This window comes from Scyliorhinus canicula, chromosome 2 (assembly GCF_902713615.1).
Source record: "Scyliorhinus canicula chromosome 2, sScyCan1.1, whole genome shotgun sequence".
In the NCBI taxonomy this organism is placed as follows: domain Eukaryota; kingdom Metazoa; phylum Chordata; class Chondrichthyes; order Carcharhiniformes; family Scyliorhinidae; genus Scyliorhinus; species Scyliorhinus canicula.
The window spans coordinates 241986669-242014611 of NC_052147.1; the positions used below are offsets into that span (position 1 = coordinate 241986669).

Here is a 27943-nt window from a genome sequence, read left to right on the forward strand (position 1 = left end):
GTTGCTGTGGTCTTTAACGGTCCAAATGAGTGAGTGAATGAGTGAATGAGTGTTTGAGTGTTTGAGTGTTTGAGTGTTTGAGTGTTTGAGTGAGTGAGTGAGTGAGTGAGTGAGTGAGTGAGTGAGTGAGTGAGTGAGTGAGTGAGTGAGTGAGTGAGTGAGTGAGTGAGTGAGTGAGTGAGTGAGTGAGTGAAGAGGTTGAGTTGGCAAGGTGTGGCAGGGGGTGTTGTTCAGGTCAGGGTTAGTCAGGTGGGAGATAGTCGGGTGAGGTGGAGTGGGTAGCCCAAAGAATCCATTGAATCCCTACAGTGCAGAAAGAGACCAACCCTTCGAAAGAACATTCGACCGAGACCCACTCCCTTGCCATATCCCCGAAACCTAACCTACATATCTTTGAACACAAAGGGGAAATTCTATATGGCTAATCCACCTAACCTGCACATCTTTGGACTGTGGGAGGAAACCGGAGGAAATCTTTGCAAACACTGGGTGAATGTGCAGATTCCACACAGTCACCCAAGGTCAGAATCAGACTTGGGTCACTGGCTCTGTAAAGTAGCAGTGCTAACCACTATCATGGAGGTCATAGAGGTTTACAACATGGAAACAGGTCCTTCGGCCCAACTTGTCCATGCTGCCACTTTTTACCACTAAGCTAGACCCAATTGCCCGCATTTGGCCCATATCCATCTGACCCATATAACTGTCTAAATGCTTTTTATAAGACAAAATTGTACCACCCTCGACTACTGCCTCTGACAGCTCTTCTAGACACCCAGCACCTTCTGTGTGAAAAAATTGCCCCTCCGGACCCTTTAGTATCTCTCCCCTCTCACCTTAAACATATACCCTCGAGTTTTAGACTCTCCTACCTTTGGGTAAAGATGTTGACTATCTACCTTATCTATGCCCCTCATTATTTTATAGAGCTCTATAAGATCATCCCTAAGCTCCAGGGAAAAAAGTATCAGTCTATCCAGCCTCTCCTTATAATTTAAACCATCGAGTCCCGGTAGCATCATAGTAAATCTTTTCTGCACTGTTTCTAGTTTAATAATGTCCTTCCTATAATAGGGTGACCACAGATGTACAGTGTTCCAAGTGTGGCCTTACTAATGTCTTGTTCAACTTCAACAAGACGTCCAAACTCCTGTATTCAATGTTCTGACCAATGAAACCAAGCATGCTGAACGCCTTCTTCACCACCCTGTCCACCTGTGACTCCACTTTCAAACAACTATGAACCTGTACTCCTAGATCTCTTTGTTCTACAACTCTCCCCAACACCCTACCATTAACTGAGTAGGTCCTGCCCTGATTGATCGACCAAAATGCATCACCTCACATTTATCCAAATTAAACTCCATCTGCCATTCATCGGCCCACTGGCCCAATTGATCAAGATCCCGTTGCAATCCTAGATAACCTTCTTCACTGTCCACTATGTCACCAATCTTGGTGTCATCTGCAAACTTACTAACCATGCTTCCTAAATTCTCATTCAAATCATTAATATAAATAACAAATAGCAGTGAACCCAGCACTGATTCCTGAGGCATACCACTGGTCACAGGCCACCAGTTTGAAAAACAACCTTCGACAACCACCCTCTGTCTTCTATCGTCAAGCCAATTTTGTATCTAATTGGCTACCTCACCCTGGATCCAGTGAGATTTAACGTTATGCAACAACGTACCATGCGGTACCTTGTCAAAGTCCTTGCTAAAGTCCATGTAGACAACGACGACTGCACTGCCCTCATCCACCTTCTTGGTTACCCCTTCAAAAAACTCAATCAAATTCGTGAGACATGATTTTCCACTCACAAAGCCGTGCTGACCGTTCCTAATCAGTCCTTGCCTCTCTAAATGCCTGTAGATCCTGTCTCTCAGAATACATTCCAACAACCTATGCACCACAGACGTTAGGCTCACAGGTCTGTAGTTCCCAGGCTTTTCCTTGCAGCCCTTCTTAAACAAAGGCACAACATTTGCTACTCTCCACTCTTCAGGCTGTGGCTGTCAACGATTCAAATATCTCTGCTAGGGGATCTGCAATTTCCTCCCTAACCTCCCACAACGTCCTGGGATACATTTCATCAGGTTCCAGGGAGTTATCTACCTTGATGCGCTTTAAGACTTCCAGCACCTCCTTCTCTGTAATATGTACACTCCTCAACACATCACTACTTATTTCCCCAAGTTTCCTAACATCCATGCCTTTCTCAACAGTAAATACCAATGAGCAATATTCATTTAGGCTCTCACCCAACTCTTGTGAACCAGCACTTAGATGACCTTGTAGATGCTTAAACGGCCCAACTCTCTCCGTAGTTATTCTTTTGCCCTGTATGTATTTGTAGAAACTCTTTGGATTCTCCTTTGCCTTATCTGCCAAAGCAATCTCATGTCCCCTTTTTGCCCTCCTGATTTCTCCCTTGACTCTACTCCGACAACCTCTATACTCTTCAAGGGATCCACTTGATCCCAACTGCCTATGTATGTCATATTATTCCTTCTTCTTTTTGACCAGGGCCTCAATATCCTAAGTCATCCAGGGTTCCCCACTTTTACCAGCCTTGCCCTTCACTCTAAAAGGTTATGCTTTTGGCAAAGTCCCGCATAAGAGATTATTGTGCAAAATTAAAGCGCATGGGATTGGGGGAAACGCATTGAGGTGGATAGAATACTGGTCGGCAGAGAGGAAACAAAGAGTAGGGATGAATAGGTCCTTTTCAAATTGGCAGGCAGTAACTAGTGGGGAAACACAGGGATCGGTGCTGGGACCCCAGCTATTCACAAAATATGTTAATGATTTGGATGTGGGAACAAAATGTAACATCTCAAAGTTTGCAGATGATACCAAGTTAGGTGGGAGGGTGAAATATGACCAGGATACCAGGGAACCTACAGCATGATCTGGACAGGTTGGGCAAGTGGGAAAATCAATGGCAGATGCAGTATAATTTGGAAAAGTGTGAGGTTATTCATTTTGGATGCAAAACAGGAAGGCAGATTACTACCTGAATGGTTGTAAATTGGGAGAGTGGAGTGTGCACCGAGACCTGGGTGTCCTTATGCACCAGTCGCTGAAGATAAGCATGCAGGTGCTGCAGGCGGTAAAGAAGGTTTCAAGTATAGAAGCAGGGATGTGTTGCTGCAATTACACATGGCCTTGGTGAGGCCACATCTGGAATATTATGTGCAGTTTTGGTCTCCTTCTCTGAGGAAGGATGTTCTTGCTCTCGAGGGAGTGCAGCAAAGGTTTACCAGACTGATTCCAGGAATGGCGGGACTTTCATATTAGGAGCGATTGACTAGGTTGGGATTGTTCTCGCTGGAGTTCAGATGAATGAGGGGGGATCTCACAGAGACTTATAAAATTCTCGCAGGACTAGACAGGGTAGATGCAGGGAAGATGTTACCAATGATGGGTGTGTCCAGAACCAGGGGTAACAGTCTGAGGATTCAGGGTAAACAATAAGGAGACATTTCTTCACACAGAGTGGTGAGCCTGTGGAATTCATTACCACAGGAAGTAGTTGATGGTAAAACATTGAATATATTCAAGAGGTGACAAGTTAGAGCACTTGGGGAGAATGAGATCAAAGGCTATTGGGAGAAAGCAGGATTAGGCTATTGAGTTGGATGATCAGCTATGATCGTGATGAATGGCAGAGCAGGCTCAAAGGGCCAAAACGCCTCCTCCTGATCCCATCTTCTTATATGTATCTATGTATGTAAAAGGAATGTGCTTATCCTGAGCCCTGGTTAACACACTTTTTTGAAAGCCTCCCACTTACCAGCTGTCCCTTTGCCTGCAAACAGATTCTCCCAATCGACTTTTGAAAACTCCAATCTAATACCATCGAAATTGGCCTTGCCCCACTCTAGAATTTGAACGTTTGGGCCAAACCTATCATTCTCCATAGCTAGCTTAAAACTAATGGAATTATGGTCATTGGTCCCAAAGTGATCCCTCACTAACACTTCTGTCACCTGCCCTTCCTTATTTCCCAAGAGGAGGTCAAGTTTTACCCCCCTTCTCTAGTCAGGCCATCCACCTACTGAATGAGAAATTCCTGCTGAATACACACAACAAATTTCCCTCCATCCAAGCCCCTAATTCTATGGCTGCCCCAGTCAATGTTGGGAAAGTTAGTCCCCAACTATTACCAGCCTATTTTTCTTTCAGCTATCTGTAATCTCCTTACCTACTTATTCCTCATTTTCCTGCTGACTATTTGGGGGCCTGTAGTACAAATCGATCAAAGTAATCTCTCCCTTCTTATTTTTCAGTTCTACCCATAAAGACCCAATGGACGAACTCTCAGATATATCGCCTCTCAGTACTGCTGTGATATTCTCCCTCATCAAAAATGCAACTCCACTCCTCTCTTACCTCCTGTTCTATCTTTCCTAAAGCATCTGTACCCTGGCACATTGAGCTGCCAGTCCTGTTTCTCTCTTAGCCATGTTTCAGCAATAGCTAAAATATTCCAGTCCCATGTACCCATCCATGTCTTGAGTTCATCTGCCTTGCCCGTTAGGCCGCTTGAATTGAAATAAATGCAGTTTAATCAGCTTTCTCAGACCATCCGTCCGGTCATGTTTTATCCACTTTCCCAGTGTTTTATTTATCTTAGACTTACTGAACCCATTCACTGAGTTCTTCACAGTCTCTTACTGTGGCCCTTTTTGATTTTTGACTTTGGTTTCACTGTGCCACCAAGTATTTGGGTGGGGGGTGGGTGTATTACCCAAGTCGGGTTGGTTGGTACTCTGTTGGTGGGAGATAGTCAGGTGGTGGGGGTATAATCGGGACGGGTTGGGGTATGATGATTGGCGGTGTTGGTTGTGGTGTTTATTTCAGATACACTGGCTAATCACTGATTTAAACCAGTTATTAACCAGTGTAATATTTCCAGGACAAGTAACCAGTTAAGTCTCACAAACCCGACTGAAGTCTCTGACACTGAGTTCAATGTTGGAGACTTTCATGGAGAGACCCGGCAATGAAAATCAGTCCATCAGCAGTTTAAACATGCCAGGCAATTGCAGCACCTGCGTGTAAGAGGGGTCCTGATGAACATCTCGCAACTTACATGTAATCTCTGGTGATTCGGCCACCAGGAAATTTGGGCCAATGTCTTATCTTAAAGGTAAGTGATGATATAATAATAATAATAGCTTATTGTCACAAGCAGACTTCAATGAAGTTACTGTGAAAAGCCCCTAGCCGCCACATTCCGGTTCCTGTTCGGGGAGGCCGGTACGGGAATTGAACCCGCGCTGCTGGCATTGTTATGCATTGCAAGCCAGCTATTTAGCCCACTGTGCTAAACCAGCTTCTTAATACACTTGCCCCACAGTACCATGTGGATGGGCTAGTAGAGTGCATGCTCAAATTCTGCAAAGGGGCTTGAACCTGTGACCTGCTGAATCAAGTATGAGTCAACTGAGCCAATCTGATACATTTTTTTTATTCGTTCATGGGACGTGGCATTGCCAACTGTGCCAGCATTTATTGCCCATCCCTAATTGCCCTTAAGGGGGCAGTTAAGAGTCAACCACATTGCTGTGGATCTGGAGTCACATGTAGGCCAGACCAGGTAAGGACAGCAGATTTCCTTCCCTAAAGGACATTAGATGGGTTTCCCTGCCAATCGACAATGGTTTCACGGTTACCATTAGACTTTTAATTCCAGATTTTACTGGAATTCAAATTTCACAATCTGCCGTGGTGGGATTTGAACCTGGGTCCCCAGAGCATTACTCTGGGTCTCTAGTTTACTAGTCCAGTGACAATACCACTATGTCACTGCCTCCAATTGGCCAGCAACTCCTAGAGGTGGGATTGTTGCCCTTTAAGGGAAATATCGATGGTTAACTACCTAGAGAGTATAGAGGAGCTCTTGGAAACAGCTTTAGCGGTGTTGCTACTGGTTACTGGGGTTCAGATTGCCATCCGGGCCACTGCTTCCACCATTAAAATCAGCCCAAAGTCTCAAATACAAAAGATCAGCGATTTTAATGGCATTGGTTGATGGGTGAATGTTGGCCAGAATGCTGAGAAATCAGGTGGTACCTTGAGAGCATTTATACCCATCCGAATAGCAGTCAAGACCTGAGTTTGACAACTAATCTGAAACAACTGGACGTGTTAAAAGTAGAAAACAACTTTAATCTGAAATAGTTACTAGAAATCAAAGTGGCAAATCAGAGGGCCATGATGCTATATATAATTGGTTGTTGAAAGAAGTCATAAAGCAGACTGCAGGTGCTATAACCACGTTTTTCTGATTGTCATTCGATGGAAATTGTCCTATGGGGTTGGATGATAATCAATGTAACATTCTGTTCAAGAGAAAGTATAATGAGCAAGATAATGATAGATCCATTAGCCTAGTGTGGATTGTCAACTAACTCTTCAAATCCATAATTCAAGATTAAATTGAAATGTATTTAAAGAAGCAAGGTACAGTCAAGGACAGCCAGGACAGCTGCTTAGATTGGAGACAGATTGGAAGTTGTGTATCTCAGGGGTTGGTTTGGGATCAACATGTTCTATAATATAACTTATATTATCTATATTATACCCTGATGGAGAAGGATTTGAAGCTGCATCCACTTCTTTCAGATACCACAATCCCATTTGCTCAAATTCTCATCAAAATCTTCACGCCATGTTTCATTGTTATCTATATTTAAATAGCTCTTCAAAACCTGGCTCATTGATCATCTCAAGCTCATTTTACAGCTCCTGCTCTTTAGAAATAGTGGATAGGATATTTTTGGATTTGTGCAGTTTGGACCCACTGGGCCTATTTCTTTTCTAGTACATTAGTAATTGGGAAATTTATCATCTGAAGGTTAACTATGTTTGGAGACAGCAGTAGAGAAGACTTGGCCTAAATTGTGTTATCTTCCCTCCACCCCTTCCACAAGACCAGAGCATTTGGATGCAACATAAGCTTACTGAGGCACAGGAAACAGGAATTTCATTATGTTCAAAACAAGACTAGCGGGATGTTCTGTCGAGCAACGGCGGAAATGCAAAGCGCAATTGGATGGAGAATCGCATTTCAGCCGAAAATCGGGGCTGGCGCCAGGCAGCCAACGGACTGTCATGCTCCGGTGCCTCAACAGCGGCATGAATGTGTTACATGCCGGCATAGGCACATAACTTGTACATAAACAGCATTCGCATACCATTAACAGGTCCGACCTGGCAAATCCCAGGCCCTCCCTTGATGCTCTGCCTCCAACAGGAGGACTTACCACCAGCAAGGTTCACTTATGGTGTTTAAAATCGGGAAACAAGTGCCCTGGCTGCTGAGAGTGCGAAAAGTGCCCTGTATCGCTATAGTGTGCTGCCAGTTGTGCCGCTGGACGGGGGCTTCTGCCAGGGCTCGGTAGAGTAGCAGGGGCTTGGAGGTGGGCTGTGGGGTCGGGGTGCACGGGCACAGACCACCATTCTCGCAGCCTGCAAGGCAGCCATGCAGCTGCACATGCTGCTGATTGCCCACTGTAAACATAGCGCTATTATTTTTTGGGGTGCCTCTCCAGGGCACTCCTCTAGATACCCACCAGCCCCAGCTAACTTATCAACGAGGTAGACGTGCTCCAGTGCAACCATTGCCATTTTCTTGGCTGGGACGTGCGTGTGTGGGGAGTGGAGCGCTGATATGCAGCTCCTGCTTGTCAGGCTCTCGAGTGCCAATACCAACTCCGGCGAATCACACGCCAGCATTCGTTGGAATTTCCCTAATTCCATGTGGCCAGTTTTAGCCCATTAGGACATTATGAATATCGTCAGGACCAACACCACTTTCGGGGCCATAGAACTCACACAATTCAATCCTGGCATCAGCACTTAGGCGCGATCCAATGGCTATGCTGGAAAGTCAGCTCACCACGGCGCAGCATGGCTGATAAAAGCTGGGAGATCTAGCTCACGGGATCTAACCGGCTTGCAACGCCTTGCGAGATCTAACATGAGGGTGTCTTGCTTGGGTGTTGGAGGACGGGGGGGGGACGGGGGACCTCAGATTCTGCTTGGGGCTCACAAGTCACACACCGGGATGGGTGGGAGCGGGGATGGTATCAAATATCTACCAAGAACTTATGGAGTCGGGGGAAACTCCAATAGAGGAATTAAAGGGCAAGTGGGAAGATGAGCTAGGGGGAGAGATAGAGGCGGGTTTGTGGGTGGATGCTTTAAGTACAGTTAAGACATCCTCATCATGTGCCAGGCTTAGCCTGATACAATTCAGGGTAGTAAACTGGGCACACAAGGTGGCCCGGATTAGCAAGTTTTTTGGGGTAGGGGACAGATGTGCGAGAGGTCCAGCAAATCATGTCCACATGTTTTGGGCATGCCTGAAGCTCAGAGGATTTCGGCACGGCTTTGCTAAGGCTATGTCCACGTTACTTAAAACACGGGTGGTGCTGAGTCCAGAGGTGGCAATCTTTGGAGTGTTGGAAGAGGCGCGAGTCCAGGGGGCGAGAGAGACGTCCTGGCCTTTGCCTCCCTGATAGCCCGGAGACGGATACTATTAATGTGGAGGGCCTCGAAGCCCCCAAAATTAGAGACCTGGGTTAGTGACATGGCTGGGTTTCTCAGTCTTGAGAAAATAAAGTTCACCCTGAGAAAATCAATGTTAGGGTTCATCCGGAGGTGTGGCAGCCGTTCGTCGACTTTCTCGGAGAAAATTAAAATGTCAGCAGAGGCAGAAAACTAGGGAAGGGGGAGGCTAGACTATTGTCTTACTGTTAGGGGTGCGAAGAACGGGATAGGGATTGTTTTATGTACCATGTTTATGTTGCTGTTATCATTATTATTATAAAAACTACAAATACACGAATAAAATGTTTTTTTAAAATAAAGTCAAATGCCGGGAAACACTTCTCTAAACACGCTCACTATGGGACCTTTTTCCCAATTAGTTGAATTGTACCCAGCCTCTAAAACAGAGAATTTTGGCCTGTGTTCAGAATTAGCAGCAAATTACAAATTAGCTGCACTGATCCCCAAATCTTTGAAGAAAACCAATTTTATTACTTTTGGACTCTGTGATAGCAAGGGAACTTGTCCAACTTCTTAGATATTTGTGTTATTTGTGAAACACTTTCATTTAGTGCGTCCTGGAATTCCTTACTGGACAGTATTATAAGTATTATTATTGTACCAAATGAACTCCACTAACTAATTGATTATCATAATATTGAATTAATACCCAACCTTGTCATATTTGGATAGGTTAAATCCCCACACCTCTTTCCCCCAATTAGGAATGCTATAATAATTTGCTGTAGATTGTTGCTTAGGAATTGAAACCCTAACAGAATGTTGCATCCCTGTTTTCTGTATCCAATTTCAACCATTAGCTTTCATTGTTAACATACAGTTACCAGTGTCCCTTGCGAATTTGTAACTATAGCAATTGCTACCTAATGCTTGAAGAAAATGCAGCAAATCTGGTCATTCTCAATGCCTACTGCCCTGTTCTCCCTGGTGATGAAGAAAGCTTTGTGCTCAATAATTTAAGTAACATTCAAGGAAGACCTTCCTGTCTGTACAAATTATTTATTATATATAAAAACTAGAAATATCAATATTTTAATTCAGGTTTCACTTGTGTTATCTCTGTTGTGTCTGCTTCAGTTTTCTTTATTTCATACATCACGACATTTCCTGGAAAGTTCAACTCCTTATAATGTCAAGGCTATATAAATCTCGAGTCTTCACACTAAATTCATTGCAGTGTTAATGTCAGCCTACTTGTGCCACTAATAAAGATTATTACTACTATATTTACTTTAAGAATTTCCCCATCCTCCCACTATTGTGCACCATCTACAATATACTCCATTAGAACTTATTGACATAGCCATTGTTTGCTCATTCATCCTTTAGTTCTGAATGTCAGAATTTGCCATCCACTAGTGTTCAGTGCTTCTCTGGTATTTTTGAGTGAAAAAAAATCTCAGAGCAACACCTTCTTTAATTCCTTGAGAAATCTCTCATACATCTTTTCCGGCTCAGGAAATTTATGGAAATGTATTCCTTCCACAATGAATCAGCTAGATGTGTTTGCTGCAAATTAAGTTTCTATACAATCTTTCACAAAAAAAAAGAACCGAACTGATCACTCCATGTATCTGCAATATTCAGATCATCTGTAACAAGATAGTGAGCTTACGGATGGAAACCTTGAGGTCTCATTTACTAATTTTCTTTAAGGATGTGGCAGAGGAGCTAGATCGGGACAAGGCAGTAGATGTGTTCAACATCAGTGTCAGTAAGATCATTGATACAATGGGAGGGTTTTTCCGTCAGCTGACACCGGATTCGGGAAACACAATTGGGCGGAGATGGGTGTGATGTGAAAATCGTGACCTGCGTCTGGCGCCTAACAGAATGTCTTGGCCCGGTGCCTCGACAGCGCGTCAATACGTTCTACTCCACACGTACAGTAAGCGCCATTTGCAAAATATTAGCGGGCCTGACCCGATATTCTCCACGATCTCCGCGATGCTTCGTCTCTGCCAGGAGGAATTACCAATAGAAAGATTAACTTGCGGTATCAAAAATCGGGGAACAGGTGTTGTGGCTACTGAGGGAGAGATGGGGGTACGGAAAGTCTCCAACATTGTTATAGTGTGCTGCCCGATGTGCCACTGGCCGTGGGGCTTCTGCCAGGGCTGGAGGGATTAGCGGAAGGGGGGGGGGGGGGGGGGAGAAGTCAGGAGCTGGGCCTTGGGATCGGGGAGGACGTGCATGAAATACCATTGCCGCAGCCTGCAAGGCAGCCATGCAGCTGCATAGGCCACTTACTGCACACTGTGAACCTAATGTCATGGATCGTGTGGATGTCACCCCAGGGCCACCTCCTCCCAGGTGCCCTCTGGCCTCAGCCAACCCATCAACAGGTGGGCCCACGACAGCGCAATCAATGCCATATTGTTGGCTGGGATGTGTGCGTATGGGGAGCAGAGTGCTGCAGCTTGTTAGCCCCTCGATTTCCAATCCCGACCCCGGTGACTCCAATACCATTTTTCATTAGAATCGGTCGTGGTCTATGTGGCACCGGTGCTAGCCCATTAATGGTTCCTGAATTGCTCCGGGAGCAGCACCAATCTTGCTGTCATTGAAATTCACCGTTTCTATTCACACTGGGGTAAAATAACCCAGGAAGGGACTACTGTTTAATGTATATAGAAAATGAAACATATCTGGCGGCTCCTGATTAACAATAAATTGGCACTATTGGAACAATGTTCAGAGGCAGCATGTAAATCTAATCAGATGCTGGATATGTTAAAAGACTCAAAAAAGAGTAAGGTAATCTAGCCATGTTATAAATCAATGGTGCAAATCCATTTCGACAGTTCTGGACACTGCAGTACATAAAGCAGGGTTTTTCAAAGTCAGGGTCGTGGGCTGGTGTCAAGAGGGTTGTAGAGCAATCAGTCCCGCTGCACCTGTGGTGGTCACAATTGCAGGAGAAGCACGGAACAACTGCTAATGGCTTTCACATGGAGAATTGCAGCCACTGCCGCCTTTTAAATGGAGATACAGATTAGGCTGCCTGGAGTCTTCCAGTCAGAAGCAGTAGCAGAAAGTAGGCCACAAGTCCTGCACATAGAATTGACCTGAAGCACCGTACAGAGATGCACTTTTTGCACTAAAGCAGGAAGCAGAGTTGCTTCGATTGGAATTGCTGGCAAGCAAGGCAAGTGAACTGTGAAGATCAATGTTTTTTTTAAAGTAAGAGGTGGCGAGAGACTCAAATAGACAGTTTACCATTGGACAGGATTTCACAACAGAATCTGCTGGAGAGAGCTGCGCAGGAGAGTCCAGGGCAGGTCAGAGCAGTGGCAATGTTAAGAGCTGCAGGGTCTGATTAACGGCCCCGAAAACAGAAACTTAACTCGGCACAAAGAATATAGAAATGATTTATTGAGGTTTGGTTTCGTCAATTGTGACAAATAAGGAGACAAAGCTTATGTCTGTTATATGCAGGGAAGTACTGGCAAATGAGACATTTCAGAATTTGAAAGAGAAGTGCTGTGTGAAAAATTCCTTTTGAGATTGAGAGTCAGTTATTAACTTACAGCTGACTCCAAATTAAAAGACTACACTGCTGCAGCTTAACTGTAATACCACATTAAAAACACGTCAAAAGCCCATGAGGTTGTCAGAATTCTGTCAGAAAGGTATAGCATCTCCCAGGAGTATCCAGTGTTGAATAAAACACGCTTTTCATTACTATTGTCCTTCACAACGACCTACATGTGTAAGGCCGGAATTTCTGTTTTCATAAAGGTGAAGACAGCACAAAGAAATTGGCTAAAGTCTGCACCTGATATGCACATTGTCCTCTGCTCCTTTGAACCTAATTCAAGTGAGGTTTTGAGGACAAAGCAGGCTCCCCTTTCCCATTAAATGGTAAGAGAACATGGCATGTGCCACGAAGGTCAGTTAGCAGGTTGGCCAGCATGGGTCACGTTGGTCGGTTGATGTGGGTCCTGAAGGTTGCCAAAATGGCTCTCAGAAAAATAAGTTTGAAAAGAACTGACAAAACTTCTGTTGTGATTAATGAACGGAGAGAAAATAAAGGACAACCAAAATGATTGAGGGACGAGAAGGTTTAAATTAGGAGCAGCAATTATGTAAATGAGGCACATCGTCCATGGAAAAGAGAGATCTTTTACGATTCTAAAGGGACTAGATAGTGTAGGCCATGACAAGCTCTTTCTCATTGCCAATATAAAACAATGACATTGTATAGTACCCTACGAAAAGAAAAGCAAATAACACATAGCGCAAACCACAACTCCATTCGCGCAAGGACCTGCCTAAACCACCCCCTACTCTACACTACCCTAGCCCCCCCCCCCCCCCCCCCCCCCCCCACTCCTTGCTGACTTATTCTCCCCGAATAAGTCAATGAATGGCTGCCACCTTCGGGCAAACCCCGATAGTGTCTAAATTCAAAGTTAATTTGAAGAGGCATTTGGAAACTTTTAGGGCGCGATTCTCCGCTGCCCACGACGGGTCGGAGAATAGCGGGAGGGCGCCCTGACATTTTTCACACCCTCCCACTATTCTCCCGCCCCACCCCCCCCCCCCCCCCCCCACGGCCGCCCCACGACACGAATCGCTGCTCGCCGTTTTTTACGGCGAACAGCAATTCTCCCCAGGCCGATGGGCTGAGTTCCCAGGCCTTTACGGCCGTTTTTACGGCAGCAAACACACCTGCTTGCTGCCGTCATAAAAATGGCTGCAACATGCCCGTTCTGGGCAACCAGGGCCCCGATTGGCACGGCTGTACCACGGCCGTGCCAAGGGGGGCATGGGCCCGCGATCGGTGCCCACCGATCACGGGCAGTGCGTCCGTGGGGCAGCCGAGGGAGATGACGGCCCCGCGCATGCGCGGGTTGGAGCCGTCCAATCCGCGCATGCGCGGATGACATCATCGTGCGCATCAGCCGGCGTGACACTTGGCGCGCGGACTTAGCGACGGTCGTTAAGCCCGCGATGCCGTGCTTCACGGGGCCCCGCTGCTAGCCCCGCCCGGGGGGGAGAATCGAGTCCCGGGAGGGGGTGCGGAGGCTGCCGTGAAACACGGCCAGAATCGCGCCCTTAACCTCAAGGAGCACTTTACAGATGCACCATAGAAAATATCCTTGAGCCCCTGAGCTCGCAGTTAAAGACCACTGTTCATTTAACTGTGTAGGGATATACTCGGCAATCAGGGCACAGGATAGGATGTGGGGTACTGACTGGAGGAGAGCATTGGGTAAAAGGTGGAAGCATTTTTAAAGAAACTTCCATTTCCATGTCCCCTTTTATCATTATCCCACTCATGGTGCAGCTGCAATTCATCACATACACTCTGCTGAAGAGCATTTTGGTGTAGATTATTGGGATGCTGTCAGACCAAGGTTAAAGTATCCGTCATCCTATTTAAGACAACAAATATCTTGAATTCAAAGTCTGCACAGGCATGCTTAAGGTCGAAGGTGAGTGGAAGTTGTAGATGAATAGATAAGGGTGCTGGGAAGTGTATCAAAAGAAAAGGATGAGAGTGGTACGGTGGTGCAGTAGTTCGCACTGCTGTCTCATGGCGCTGAGGACCCGGCTGCGATCCAAACCCTGGGTCATTGTCCACGTGGCTTGCACATTCTCCCCATGACTGTGTGGATCTCACCCCGACAACCCAAAAAGACGTGCAGGGTAGGTGGATTGGCCACGCTAAATTCCCCTTAATTGGGAAAAAAAAAGAAATGGCTACTCTAAATTTATTTTTTTTAAAGAGAAGGATGGGTGGGCGTGCACTGTAAATGGGTGTGAGAAGAATGAGATGAAGTATGCTTTACAAGGCAGAGTGAAGAGGTGGGGTGAAGCACATCACAATGGTGGTTAATGAACAACTGTCCTCACCTTTCTGATGAGGTCATTAAAGCTTGTCCTGGACTGAATAGATTTGAGTGACACAAACAATGATGTCACTAGGGGGTCAGTAATTTGCACAGAGCACCAAGTGGGAGTGCAATTAACTATAAAGTGAACTGGAAATTACTACAGAACACAGGAAGGTCAATAAATTAAAATGAGAGAAGTTTGATGAAATTTAATGTTTAGGAATGTGACATGATTTGAAGGGACTGGGGGCATTCTAGCGAAGTTTGCCGATGATACAAAGTTAGGTGGTCAGGCAGGTAGTGCTGAGGAAGTGGGGAGGCTGCAGAAGGATCTAGACAGTTTGGGAGAGTGGTGCAGGAAATGGCTGATGCAATTCAACGTGACAAAAAGGGGGGTCTTGCACTTTGGAAAAAAGAATCCAAGCATAGACTACTTTCTAAACGGTGAGAAAATTCATAATGCCAAAGTACAAAGGGATCTGGGAGTGCTAGTCGAGGATTCCCTAAAGGTAAACATGCAGGTTGAATCTGTGATTAAGAAAGCGAATGCAATGTTGTCATCTATCTCAAGAGGGTTGGAATATAAAAGCAGCGATGTGCTACTGAGCCTTTATAAGGCTCTGGTTAGGCCCCATTTGGAGTACTGTGTCCAGTTTTGGGTCCCACATCTCAGGAAGGACATACTGGCACTGGAGCGTGTCCAGCGGAGATTCACACGGATGATCCCTGGAATGGCAGGTCTAACATATGATGAACGGCTGAGGAGCCTGGGATTGTATTCATTGGAGTTTAGAAGGTTAAGGGGAGATCTAATAGAAACTTACAAGATAATACATGGCTTAGAAAGGGTGGACGCAAAGAATCTGTTTCCATTAGGCGAGGAGACGAGGACCCGTGGGCACAGCCTTAGAATTAGAGGGGGTAAATTCAGAACAGAAATGCGGAGACATTTCTTCAGCCAGAGAGTGGTGGGCCTGTGGAATTCATTGCCGCGGAGTGCAGTGGAGGCCGGGACGCTAAATGGCTTCAAGGCAGAGATAGATAAATTCTTGATGTCGCGAGGAATTAAGGGCTACGGGGAGAATGCTGGTAGGTGGAGTTGAAATGCCCATCAGCCATGATTGAATGGCGGAGTGGACTCGATGGGCCGAATGGCCTTACTTCCACTCCTATGTCTTATGGTTTTATGATTTAGTTTGTAAGGAAGAACAAACAACGAGGGTAAATGGACAGTATATCGTAATATTTTAGATTAAATAAAACAGCAGACACAGGGTGCATTGACCACACTGCACCTGAAAAGCAGCTTGTGGCAACACAGCGTGGCCAATAAAAGCTGGTGAAAAATGAAATGAAAGTGAAATGAAAAATGAAAATGAAAATGAAAATTGCTTATTGTCACGAGTAGGCTTCAATGAAGTTACTGTGAAAAGCCCCTAGTCGCCACATTCCGGCGCCTGTCCGGGGAGGCTGGTACGGGAATCGAACCGTGCTGCTGGCCTGCTTGGTCTGCTGTAAAAGCCAGTGATTTAGCTGAGTGAGCTAAACCAGCCCCAGGCTAAACCAGCCCCAGGTGACACCGTTGCCAGGATCTACCCAGCTCACAACACCTCGCGAGTTCTAACCCGATCTTGCGAGACGTTGCGATTTAAATTCTGCCCATTGGGGCGGGATCACTTTTTGGCAAATCTACAAATTAAAGCTAGACAGCTAGTCTCACTATAATGTGCAGATTCCCGAGGTACCTGAGGCTTTGGGATTTATCCCCTTTGCCTTGGAGACCTAGAGCGAGTGCTGGATGGTGCTGGTTTCCACAAATGGGGAGCAGATGGAATGGCATTCGTGGGGATCTCCCAGGGGATCAGAGGTGCCCAGCTCCATGCCCTTTAGGGCAGTGTGGTACCCTGACATTGCTGGTGCCACCTGAGCAGTGCCACCTAGGTGCCAGCCTGGCACTGACAAATATTATGACGGAAATCCATCTGCTGTGTCTCTTATTAGTTCTGCCTCAACCATTGTCAAACCTACTCAAAGATATCCCCAAATTGTTTTGTCTTGTAGATAGATATGAATTCTGTGGTTTTCAGGATGGTTCTGTAAGGCATAACCATATTCACTCGGAGGTAGTTTTGGTTTAAAATGTGTTTTAAGTATTATATGACAAGTTGCATTGGCCAGACACTAAGACGTTCTGAAGAACAAAGGGACCTTGCCGTGTTTGTCCACAGATCTCTGAAGGCAGAAGGGCATGTTCATAGGGTGGTGAAAAGGCATATGGAGCACTTGCCTTTATCAACCGAGACAGATTACAAAAGCAGGGAGGTCAAATTGGAGTTGTATAGAAATTTGCTGAGGCTACAGCTGGAGTACTGTGTGTAGCTCTGGTTGCCACATAATAGGGAGGAGTTGAAGGGTCAGCCACGAGGGGACACAAGTTCAAAGATAGGGGCAGGAGGTTTAGGGGGGGATATGAGGCAAAACATTTTTACCTAGAGCGTGTAATGCACTGCCTGGGAGGGTGATTACCCCATATCCTTTAACAAGTACATGGATGGGCACTTAGCACATCAAAGCTATGGGCAAAGTGCTGTTAAATCGGTTTAGGTCGGTACGTCAGGTGTTTTTCATGTGTCGATGCAGAGTCGATGGGCCAAAGGGCCCCTTTGAAGGGCCCCTTCTGCACTGTGTGATCTGTAATTCTGTGATTTGTAAAACTAAGCAATCCAATTTTGCTTCTTGTTTCAATTAAGTTATACACAATCTTGGGTCTCTCCAAAACAAAACCCAGAGAAGTCACCTTCACAAGATGGCAAATATCACTTAAAATATAAGAAATGTCTAACTGAATCAATGAAAATGGGAAAGTGCTAATGAGGAACACTTCTGAATAATTTCCTTCCATTTATATTCCTATGCTTCCAATTTCCGTATTCAGTTTTGTTTCATTTCAGATTTACAAAAGACTCTCAAATTTGGACCTAATATTTGTTAGTCTTCGGCAGTAAAGATGAAAAAATGTCAATTTATTCTGTTGGGCTTTTGAAGAACTTTCACTGAAAACACTGATATTGAATCTTACTCTGAATGTAGGTACAGTATTCAGAGGTTTTCTGAAAACCTGCTGAAACCTTTCTTTAATTTATTGAGTCCACACATTCATTCTGACACGGACCGAAGGGTTCTGTGTGCAGTTCTTTGCTCGAAAAACCAATGTACAACGTCTGCACGGTGATTCAGAAGTTTATTTTGGATACAGTGAAACTAAGGCATGGATTCATACCTGTAAGAATCCTCGTGGCTGGGACTATTGTAAATTCTCTTGAAGCATTTGACGTCATACGAATGGCTATTTTTGGTTCATGAACAGAACATTGAGTAGGGCAATAGATTCTAACAGATGGACTTTAAAAAGAGGTGGATGTCAGTACTTCAGTCGTTCGAACCCAGCTGTGTCTGCAAGTCATCTTGATCCCCTGACCCAGTCAACACGCATAATGTTATATCTTCCTTGATTCTATAGGGAAGATGAAATTCTAGCCATAAGCACTAGCGTGCAGCACTTCACGGAGACCTACTCAACATAACCTTAATCTATCCAAATGATCTCAATCTTGTAATGTTAGTCTGTCATAATTTTATATCTATCAAAATTATCACAGTGAATATTCATGGGATATGGTTGGGTATGACAACTAAAATGATTATAGTTTGGATGCATGCATTAGCTTTGCAGGCACCAAACAAGAGTTTTGAAAAGAAAAGGTTATCTGATTTTGCGCCATAATTCTATTTAAAGCCATAAACCCAGTTTAAAGCCCAGTTCCCATCCAAAAGGGAATATTTACTCTTAAACATTATATTAGCATTATATTAGCATGTTGGTGTGCAGACAAATAGAAATTTACATATGTCCACAGGGAATGTACCTTTACCAGCACATCCTATTACCTCGCTGTACTGTTTTCATGATAAACAGCTGCAGGTTCAGCATTGACTGGCAAATTAATTTGAAATAAGGAACAACAGAAATAAAGACAGAGCTGCACCATAAACAAATATATCTACCTTTCAAAGCTATACAATTTAGCAAAATCTCTACTGTCAAGTAATTCAAGGCGTATTTCAGAAACGGTCAGTGTTCATTACAAACTAAAATAATTTGTTTTATGCAACAAATTTTGTAGAATCATAGAATGGTTACAGCAGAGAAAGAGGCCATTCATCCCTCAATGGCTGGCTGACTCTCTGCAAAAGCAACTCTGCTAGTCCCACTCCACTGCCATTTCCCATGGCTTGAACATTTTTTTAAATTTTCAGATAATTAGCGAATTTCCTTTTGAAAGCCACGATTCAATTTTCCTCTGCAACAATCTCAGGCAGCACTCTCCAGGTCCTGATCATTCACTGTGTAAAAATGTTCTTCCTCATGTCTCCGTTGCTTCATTTGCCAATTATGTTTAATTGGTGTCCTCTAGTTCTCAACTTCTCTGCAAAAACGAAGGGTATCATCCCATGTGCTCTCCCGAGACCTCTCATGATTTTGAACTTCCCTATCAAATCTCCTCCGAACCTTCTCTTCTTTAAGGAGAACAATCACAGCTTTCCCAATCTATGCAGGTAACTGAAGTTCCACATCATGTGGCACCATTCTCATCCTCCTTTTCTGCAGCCTCTCGAAAGAAAAATTAAAGCTCACCATGACTCCCTTCTTGCTGCCAAGCCAGCGATCTTTGGAATTATGCTGCCTCTGTCCCTTTTTGCCATGGGCTTGAATGTTGCTCGCAAGACTATTATGTCACACTTTATCAAACATCTTTTAGAAGTCCAAAACTTTGGAAGATCAAATATTAACCATGTCATCCTCAACAACCCTCTGTTACCTCAGCAAAAATACAAGTTAGTTAAACATGATAAGCCTTGAACAAATCTATGCCGGCTTTCCTTAATTAATCCAACTTGTGCAAGTAACTATTAAATTTGCCCTAGATTATATTTTCTAAAAGCTTTTCCACCACCAAGATTAAATGGAGTGATCTGTGGTTTTTGGGTTTATCCTTTCACCCACCATGTCAGCGTGGGTTTCCTCCGGGTGCTCCGGTTTCCCCCCACAGTCCAAATATGTGCAGGTTAGGTGGATTGGCCATGCTAAATTGCCCCTTAGTGTCAGAAAGGTTAGGTGGGGTTACTGGGATAGGGTGGAGGCGTGGGCTTAAGGAGGGCCCTCATTCCAAGGGCCGGTGTAGATCGATGGGCCAAATGGCCTCCTTCTGCACTGTAAGTTCTATGATTCTATGACCTTGAGTAGAATTTTAAGAATACATTGGTTTGGCTTATTCCAAAGACTGTGATGATAATGTTCTCTAGAATCTACAACGGTAGCTAGTTTGGAATGCAATTCATTTTTAGTAAAGTACATTAAATAAGATTCGCATTTACCAGGGACGCGATTCAACGGAAACATTTCTAAGTATAATTTTGGACACATTCGGCAGGGTATTTTTTGATGGCCATGTTGGCGAGATCACGGCGTACTCAATGGCATTTAGTGCAAAAAATGAGCCCCCACCAGATTCTTGCCATTATTGACTGTCTCAATGTCTGATTCGCCGGAATCACGCCTCAGCTTTTCGCCGCTAACAAGCGGGAAGCTGCTTTTAAACGCTCCCTACCCACTCACTGCCAGTCAACACACAAGCATGGCAGTGTGAAGTCCTGCTCCTCGCTTTACCGATGCCCATCTGGCCAGGCTTCTCCATGCTGTGAATGAGAGGCGGGGCATCCTGTTCTCCCAAGGGGGTCAGAGGACCAACAGCAACATCAGCAATGCCCAAATTCCCAACCCCTCTCACCAAACAAATTACTGGCTGGCACCTCGCACCTTCCCCACATCCAATCTTCGTGCTTGTTACTCAGAACCCCCGGCACCCACCAGCATAACCCCTTTATGTCCAGGTACGATGTCCACACATGCACCGCCCTGGTCCATAAAGCGTGCGGCTCACAACGCCCTTTCTTTGTCCCCCACAGATAACGATAGCTCATAATAAGCGGGAATGGGCAAAGATGGGGATGCGGGATACCAGAAGTCAGAGTCCTCAGTCTCTATGAGGAATGGGCCATGCAGATCGCGGGGTTGACTGAGGAGAGAGCATTCACTGCCAGCGAGGTTGACCTGTGCCACAGAGGTGAGGGCCACTACCCCTTCACCCAGATGGCCCATCTCACATGAGTTGTTCATGTCAGACAAACTGATCCTTCCCTCTCACTGAACATTGTCTCACAGGATCGCCATCTGAGCCGATATCATCCCCCCCCCACCCCCCCAACCACCACCACCACCACCACCACCACCCAAGTGACCACCTCAAAGGAGAGCTCGGAGGAGGCCACCAGCAAGATGTTAAAATTATCACCCCCACCTTCCACCAGAGCAGAGACATACACCTCGGTGGGCAAAATTGGGGGGCAGACTGCTGGGGTACAATCTGGTGAGCACACACAGTTGCTGCTGCACATCAGGTGGTGGCAGGAACATCCAAGGAGACAGCAGTCAGAGGTCTGCTGGATCCCAGGACTCAGCTGGGTCTCTGTCAGATGCCAAGCCTCTGGATAATATTATCTCAGAGCTGATGCATGTGCCAGGACTTGGCTGTGAGATTCAGGAGTGGATGTCAGTGACATTCAAATGACTGCATAGCGGATTGGAGGAGTCCCAGAGGCTTCAGGCACAGGAGATGGTGCCGACAATGCATGGCACTGAGGCCAACACTGCAAGGGTGGCGACATGGTGGAAAGGCTGGAGCACGATGATCGTGTCTTGAGTGATGGTGCCCAAGGCATCTCTCAGTCTGTGACGACTATGGCTGAGGGCCTTGACATTGTGTCCCAATCGCTGAGGGAAATGTCCCAGGTGCAGTTGCACATTGCTGAGGCACTCAAGAGCATATCCCAGTCACTGAGGAATATCGCTGATAGCGTCAACACCATGGTGCAGACAATTGGAACCTGCAGGACTGGCAGAGCCCGATGATTTAGAGGCCTCTGGAACTCTCTCCAGCTGTCCCTCCATCCCATGGAGGCCCCCAGGGCCCTACGGGCACCATCAGGAAGGGGAGGGAGGAGGAAGTGCTGGTGGTCAACCCAAGGAGACAACGCAGTCTCCAGTTCTTCCGAATCCCCTCCTCCTGCCACCGGCACGTCTCAAGGACATCGGGCAGAACAGGGTGGCATGGCGACTCCACCCTGTCTGCCAGGGGCCTCCGGCTCCAGGCCCTCAAGAAGATGTCCACAAGGGCATCAAGGGCCACAGGGCGCAGAAAGCAGCAGGCTGCCACCACCTCTGCTGTACATCCTGGGGCCACACCTGCACGTAGCACTAGACCACGAAACATCAAGAAGAGTGAGGAGCACTCAGTGGGCACTGGGTGGTTTGCTATCTGTAGCCAGGAAAGGAAAATGTCAAATGTTCACTACTAAAAAATGTAACACCTGATAACTAGGGCCTCTGTCACGTTATTCTTCACAGCGGGCCTGCCTGCACCCCGACTCTCTGTTGCCCTCAGCTTCCCACCCCCCCAGTCCCCACAACCTCCCCCCCCCCCACCCCCCACACCACCCAAGGAACAGTGCTCCAAGATCAAAAGCCCCCCGGTGTAGACCCTATTCTGAGGACGGGTTGAATGCATTGTGAGCGGAAAGACAGGAGTCAGACTTTTGAGAAAACTGAGGAGCGCCAGAGCTTTCCTCACAGCGAGTTATCATCACTCTTCTGCTTTGTATATTGACCCAGTGACAGTGCCGACACAGGCCCATCACACAGGAGTTATGAAACGCAGACCTTTGCAGGGTGGAACTTGGTACTCGGGGAGGGGCTGTGTGAAGTGAGGCGTGGAATGGGGGGAAGGGGAATTGTGGGAAGGAGGGAAATTGGGGGAGTGGGAGTGGCAAGGAGGAACTGGGGGAGGGAGTGAAATGAAGGGAGGGGGTTGGGCTGACTGACACAACCTCATCCTATGAGAATCTGGAGACAATGAGGATCTCCCTGTCCGCCGGGCATGTCAACTCTTGCTGCCACCTGTCCTCCATCCTCCAGCTCCTCCCCAGCTCACCCTACAATGCCTCCTTGTCTGCATCTTCCTCCTCCTCAGATGAGGCTACATGTCCCTCCTCCTTCTCCACCAGCATGTCATCCCGCTTTTGTGTCAAGTTGTGGAGGGCACAGAAAACTAACACAAAGCGGGAGACCCTCTGGGAGCTGTACTGCAGGGCACCAGCAGAGTGGTCCGGGCATCGGAAACGCATTTTCAGCAGTCTGTGAGCTCTCCAATGCCAGCACCGGTGGCAACATGGGTCTCATTGTAATGGGGCTCCGCCTTGGTCTCAGGCCTCCGCACCAACATCATCAGCCAGGACCTAAACGGGTGTCACTTGTCCCCCAAGGGCCAACCAGTCATCCTCGAAGACATCCAGGATCTTCGAGGGCCCCATTTTCGCATCAAACAGATCAGTGTTCTTCAAACATGGCGACCCGCGGGTGTCGGGAGGGTCACGGAGCCGTTGTCCGCAGCGCTCCCAATCGCGCAAATCCCCGCGCAGCAGCCGGCTTTTCATAACGCCGGCTGCAAGCGGCCGCAAACATGTTAAAAAAAGTTCGGCCACATTGCGCATGCCCGCACGATGATCGGCACGCATGCGCAAATAATCGGGCACGCATGCGCAGTGCAGCCGCTAGTTTTTTAAATGGTTGCAGCTTTTTGTTTTACAAGTTCTGTCGTGGTTTTTATTCATTTAGTCAATTATTTTATTCATTTAATTTTTATTTTTTTCATTTATTTTATTTATTTATTTTTTTACAAGTTCGGGGGGGTTTTATTCATTTTTTCATTTATTTTACTCATTTTATTTTTTTTTTACAAGTTCGGGGGCGGTTTTATTTGATAAAATTTTACAGGAAAAAATTCAGAACTTTGGACAGATGGAGACTCCATACTTTCCGACACCGGAAGGCTTCACCTTCATCCAACAGGTTCCATTGGAGGTGCGTGTATGAGGGATAAAGGGACCCAAAACCACTTCCTCCATTTTTGTCAGCAGTAAACAAGGTAAGAGAAAATGGTGGGTTGCGCAGGTCAGCCGGAGTGGTTCGCGCAGGTCGGCCAACGTGGGTCGCGAAGGTCGGCCGGCATGGGTCGCGAAGATCGGCCAGGTTGGGTCCCGAAGGTTGGCCAGTTGGTAAAAATGGGTCCCCGGAAAAAAAGATTGAAGAACACTGAAATAGATAAAAAGCAGATATTTTTTCAAGTCAAAGCTTTATATTAAAATTGTTATTGTACTGGGAAAGAGGACAAGCCAGGTAGGTTTACATGGAATGTTTGTTTACATAATGATAATATAATAATCTTTATTGTCACAAGTAGGCTTACATTAACACTGCAATGAAGTTACTGTGAAAAGCCCCTAGTCCCCACATTCTGGCACCTGTTTAGGGTCACGGAGGGAGAATTCAGAATGTCCAAATTATCTAACGGCTCATCTTTCGGGACTTGTCGGGGTAAACCGGAGCACCCGAAGGAAACCCACGCACACACGGGGAGAACATGCAGACACCACACAGACAGTGACCCAAGCCAGGAATCGAACCTGTGACCTTGATGCTGTGAAGCAACAGTGCTAACTACTGTGCTACCCTGCTGCCCATTACACTTGTGAAAAAAAACTTGCACTTACACTCCCAACACAAACTTTTTAAACTTTGAAGTTCTCTCTTTTTTAAAATTCTTTTTACTGTTGAAGAAACAGAAGTTGTCCTACTAACCTTCCTGCTTAGTTTTCTGTAGAGTCTCCCCCACCCCCCCCCCACCCCCCCCACCACTCCATCGCACCCACCTTGTCAAACTGCTCCAATGATGGTGGGGGAGGCAACAGATGTGCTCTTGGGACGGCACGGTGGTGCAGTGGTTAGCACTGCTGCCTGACGGCATTGAGGACTCAGGTTCGATCCCGGGTCACTGTCCGTGTGGAGTTTGCACAATCTCTGTCTGTGTGGGTCGCATCCCCACAGCCCAAAGAGGTGTAGGGTAGGTGCATTGGCCATGCCAAATGGCCCCAACTTGGAATTTTCTTTTCATGCAGATGGAGCTTTTACATTCCTTCATTCAAGCAATGTTAACTTTGACGACAAATTTAGCATTTATTTCCCAGAACTCACAATAGAACAGTCTGTGGCACACCTGTGGGCTACAGATCTATTTAGTAAGAATACTGAAGTTAAACTGCCACCATCTGTCCCTCCAAAGCTAATAGAGGAGCTCATTGACATTTCATCAAGCAGCTCCCTCAGAATCAGCTTCAATGAAATGCTGCTGGAGACATTTTGATGTGAATGCTCCAATGAATACACCAATATTTCTGCTGCAGCTCTGAAAATGATGCTCCCATTTTGGACAACCTACTCATGCGAGGCTACATTTTCAGCAATGGCTTCAACGAAAGCAATTATCAAGTCAGGATGAACATTGGTCATGACATGTGCATGTGCTCTGCACTGATTTCTCCACGACTTGACAGAATTGTTGCTCAGCACCAGAAACATGTTTTTTTTAAAAATAATTTTTATTGAAAAATTTTGAATTTATGCAACAATAACGCACCATAGTAAAATACCAAAAATAACAATAATATTAACAATCATAAACATTCGCCCCACCTCCATGAACAACACAGCATTTTAACAACAATGCAAATTAACACAATATAAAGTTACAGAATAGACCCTACAATATGAAACACCCCCCCCCCCGGTTGCTGCTGCTATTGACCAAGATACCTATCTTTGAGCCAGGAAGTCCAGAAAAGGCTGCCATCGTTTATAGAACCCTTGTATTGATCCTCTCAGGGCAAATTTGACCCTTTCCAATTTTATAAATCCCGCCATGTCACTGATCCAGGTCTCCACACTTGGGGGCCTTGCATCCTTCCACTGTAGCAGAATCCTTCGTCGGGCTACTAGGGACGCAAAGGCTAGGACACCGGCCTCTTTCGCCTCCTGCACTCCCGGCTCTACCGCAACTCCAAAAATCGCGAGTCCCCACCCTGGTTTGACCCTGGATCCAACCACCCTCGACACCGTCCCCGCCACCCACTTCCAGAATTCTTCCAGTGCTGGGCATGCCCAGAACATATGAGCGTGGTTCGCTGGACTCCCCGAACATCTGGTGCACCTGGCCTCACCCCCAAAGAACCTACTCATCCTAGTCCCGGACATGTGGGCCCGGTGCAGCACCTTAAATTGGATGAGACGAAGCCTCGCACATGAGGAGGAAGAGTTGACTCTCTCCAAGGCATCCGTCCAAGTCCCGTCCTCTATCTGCTCCCCGAGTTCCTCCTCCCATTTAGCCTTCAGCTCCTCCACTGACACATCCTCCACCTCCTGCATTACCTTATAGATGTCAGACACCTTCCCCTCTCCGACCCACACCCCGAAAGCACTCTGTCCTTCGTCCCCCGCGAGGGCAGCATAGGGAATCCCTCTACCTGTCCCCTAGCAAAAGCCTTTACCTGCAAGTATCTGAACATGTTCCCTTGGGGAAGGCCAAATTTATCTTCCAGTTTCCCCAGGCCCGCAAACCTCCCGCCAATAAACAGGTCCCTCAATTTGCTGATGCCCGCCCTTTGCCACCCCCTAAATCCCCCATCCCTGTTCCCCGGGATGAACCGATGGTTGCCACCCAGTGGAGCCTCCATCGAGGCCCCTGTTTCCCCCTGATGCCGTCTCCACTGTCCCCAGATTCTTAGGGTCGCCGCCACCACCGGGCTCGTGGTAAACCTCTTAGGAGAGAGCGACATTGGCGCCGTTACCCTGGCACCCAGGCTCGTACCTCTACATGACGCCATCTCCATTCTTTTCCACGCCGCCCCTCCCCCCTCCATTACCCATTTACGCACCATTGACACATTGGCCGCCCAATAGTACCCCAGAAGGTTGGGCAGCGCCAGCCCGCCTCTATCCCTCCCTCGCTCCAGGAACACCCTCTTCACTCTCGGAGTCCCATGTGCCCACACAAAGCTCAAAATACTGCTAGTCACTCTCCTAAAGAAGGCCCTGGGGATAAAGATGGGCAGGCACTGAAAGAGGAACAAGAACCTCGGAAGCACCGTCATTTTGACGGACTGTACCCTCCCCGCCAACGATAATGGCAGCATGTCCCACCTCTTGAACTCCTCCTCCATCTGATCTACAAGTCTGGTTAAGTTATGCTTGTGAAGAGTCCCCCAGTCCCTGGCCACCTGCACCCCCAGGTACCTAAAGCTCTCCCCTGCCCGCCTAAGCGGGAGCCTACCAATTCCTTCCTCCTGGTCTCCAGGGTGCACCACAAACACCTCACTCTTGCCTAAATTTAATTTATAGCCTGAAAAGGTCCCAAACTCAGCTAGTAACTCTATCACTCCCGGCATCCCTCCCACCGGGTCCGCCACATACAGTAACAGGTCATCGGCATACAACGACACCCTATGTTCCTCTCCACCTCGCACTAAGCCTCTCCACCTCTCTGAATCCCTCAACGCCAACGCCAGCGGCTCGATTGCCAGTGCAAACAACAAGGGGGACAGCGGGCAACCCTGCCTGGTCCCTCGGTAAAGCCGGAAGTACTCCGACCTCCTCCTATTCGTGGCCACGCACGCCATTGGGGCCTCATATAGCAGCCTTACCCATCTAATGAACCCTTCACCAAATCCAAACCTCCCCAACACCTCCCATAGGTACCCCCACTCCACACTATCGAAGGCCTTCTCCGCATCCAGCGCCACCACTATCTCTGCCTCCCCCTCAATCGCCAGCATCATGATGACATTCAACAATCTCCGCACATTCATGTTCAGCTGCCTTCCCTTCACGAAACCTGTCTGGTCCTCGTGCACAAGCCCTGGCACACAGTCCTCTATCCTGGTGGCCAGGATTTTTGCCAGGACCTTAGCATCCACGTTGAGGAGAGATATGGGCCTGTATGAACCACACTGCTGGGGGACCTTGTCCCTCTTTAAAATTAACGAGATCAGCGCCCGCGGCATCATCGGGGGCAAAGTCCCCCCTTCCCACACTTCATTGAGTGTCCGCACCAGCAAGGGGCCCACTAGGTCCACAAACTTTTTATAAAATTCCACCGGGAACCCATCCGGCCCCAGTGCCTTCCCTGACTGCATCTGCCCGATCCCCTTAACCAGCTCCTCCAGCTCAATCGGCGCACCCAACCCCTCCACCTTCTCCTCCTGCACCTTCGGGAAAGAAAGCCCGTCAAGGAACCTCTCCATTCCCCTCCTCTCCCCCGTTGGCTCCGACCGGTACAGTTCCCCGTAAAAGTCCTTGAAGACCTCATTCACCTCTACCCCCTTCCGCACCACATTCCCACTCTTGTCTCTCACTCCAGCAATTTCCTTAGCCGCATCCCGCTTGCGGAGCTGATGAGCCAGCATCCTACTCGCCTTTTCACCATGATCGTACACTGCCCCTTGTG

At 46.9% G+C, this 27943-nt stretch overlaps 1 protein-coding gene across 3 annotated transcripts in view; it reads right to left on the minus strand.

The window, feature by feature from the left end:
- The window catches only part of tmem163a (transmembrane protein 163a), a 274863-nt gene that overhangs the window by 211996 nt on the left and 34924 nt on the right, over positions 1 to 27943 (minus strand). The gene's annotated exons all lie outside the window — the stretch shown is intronic.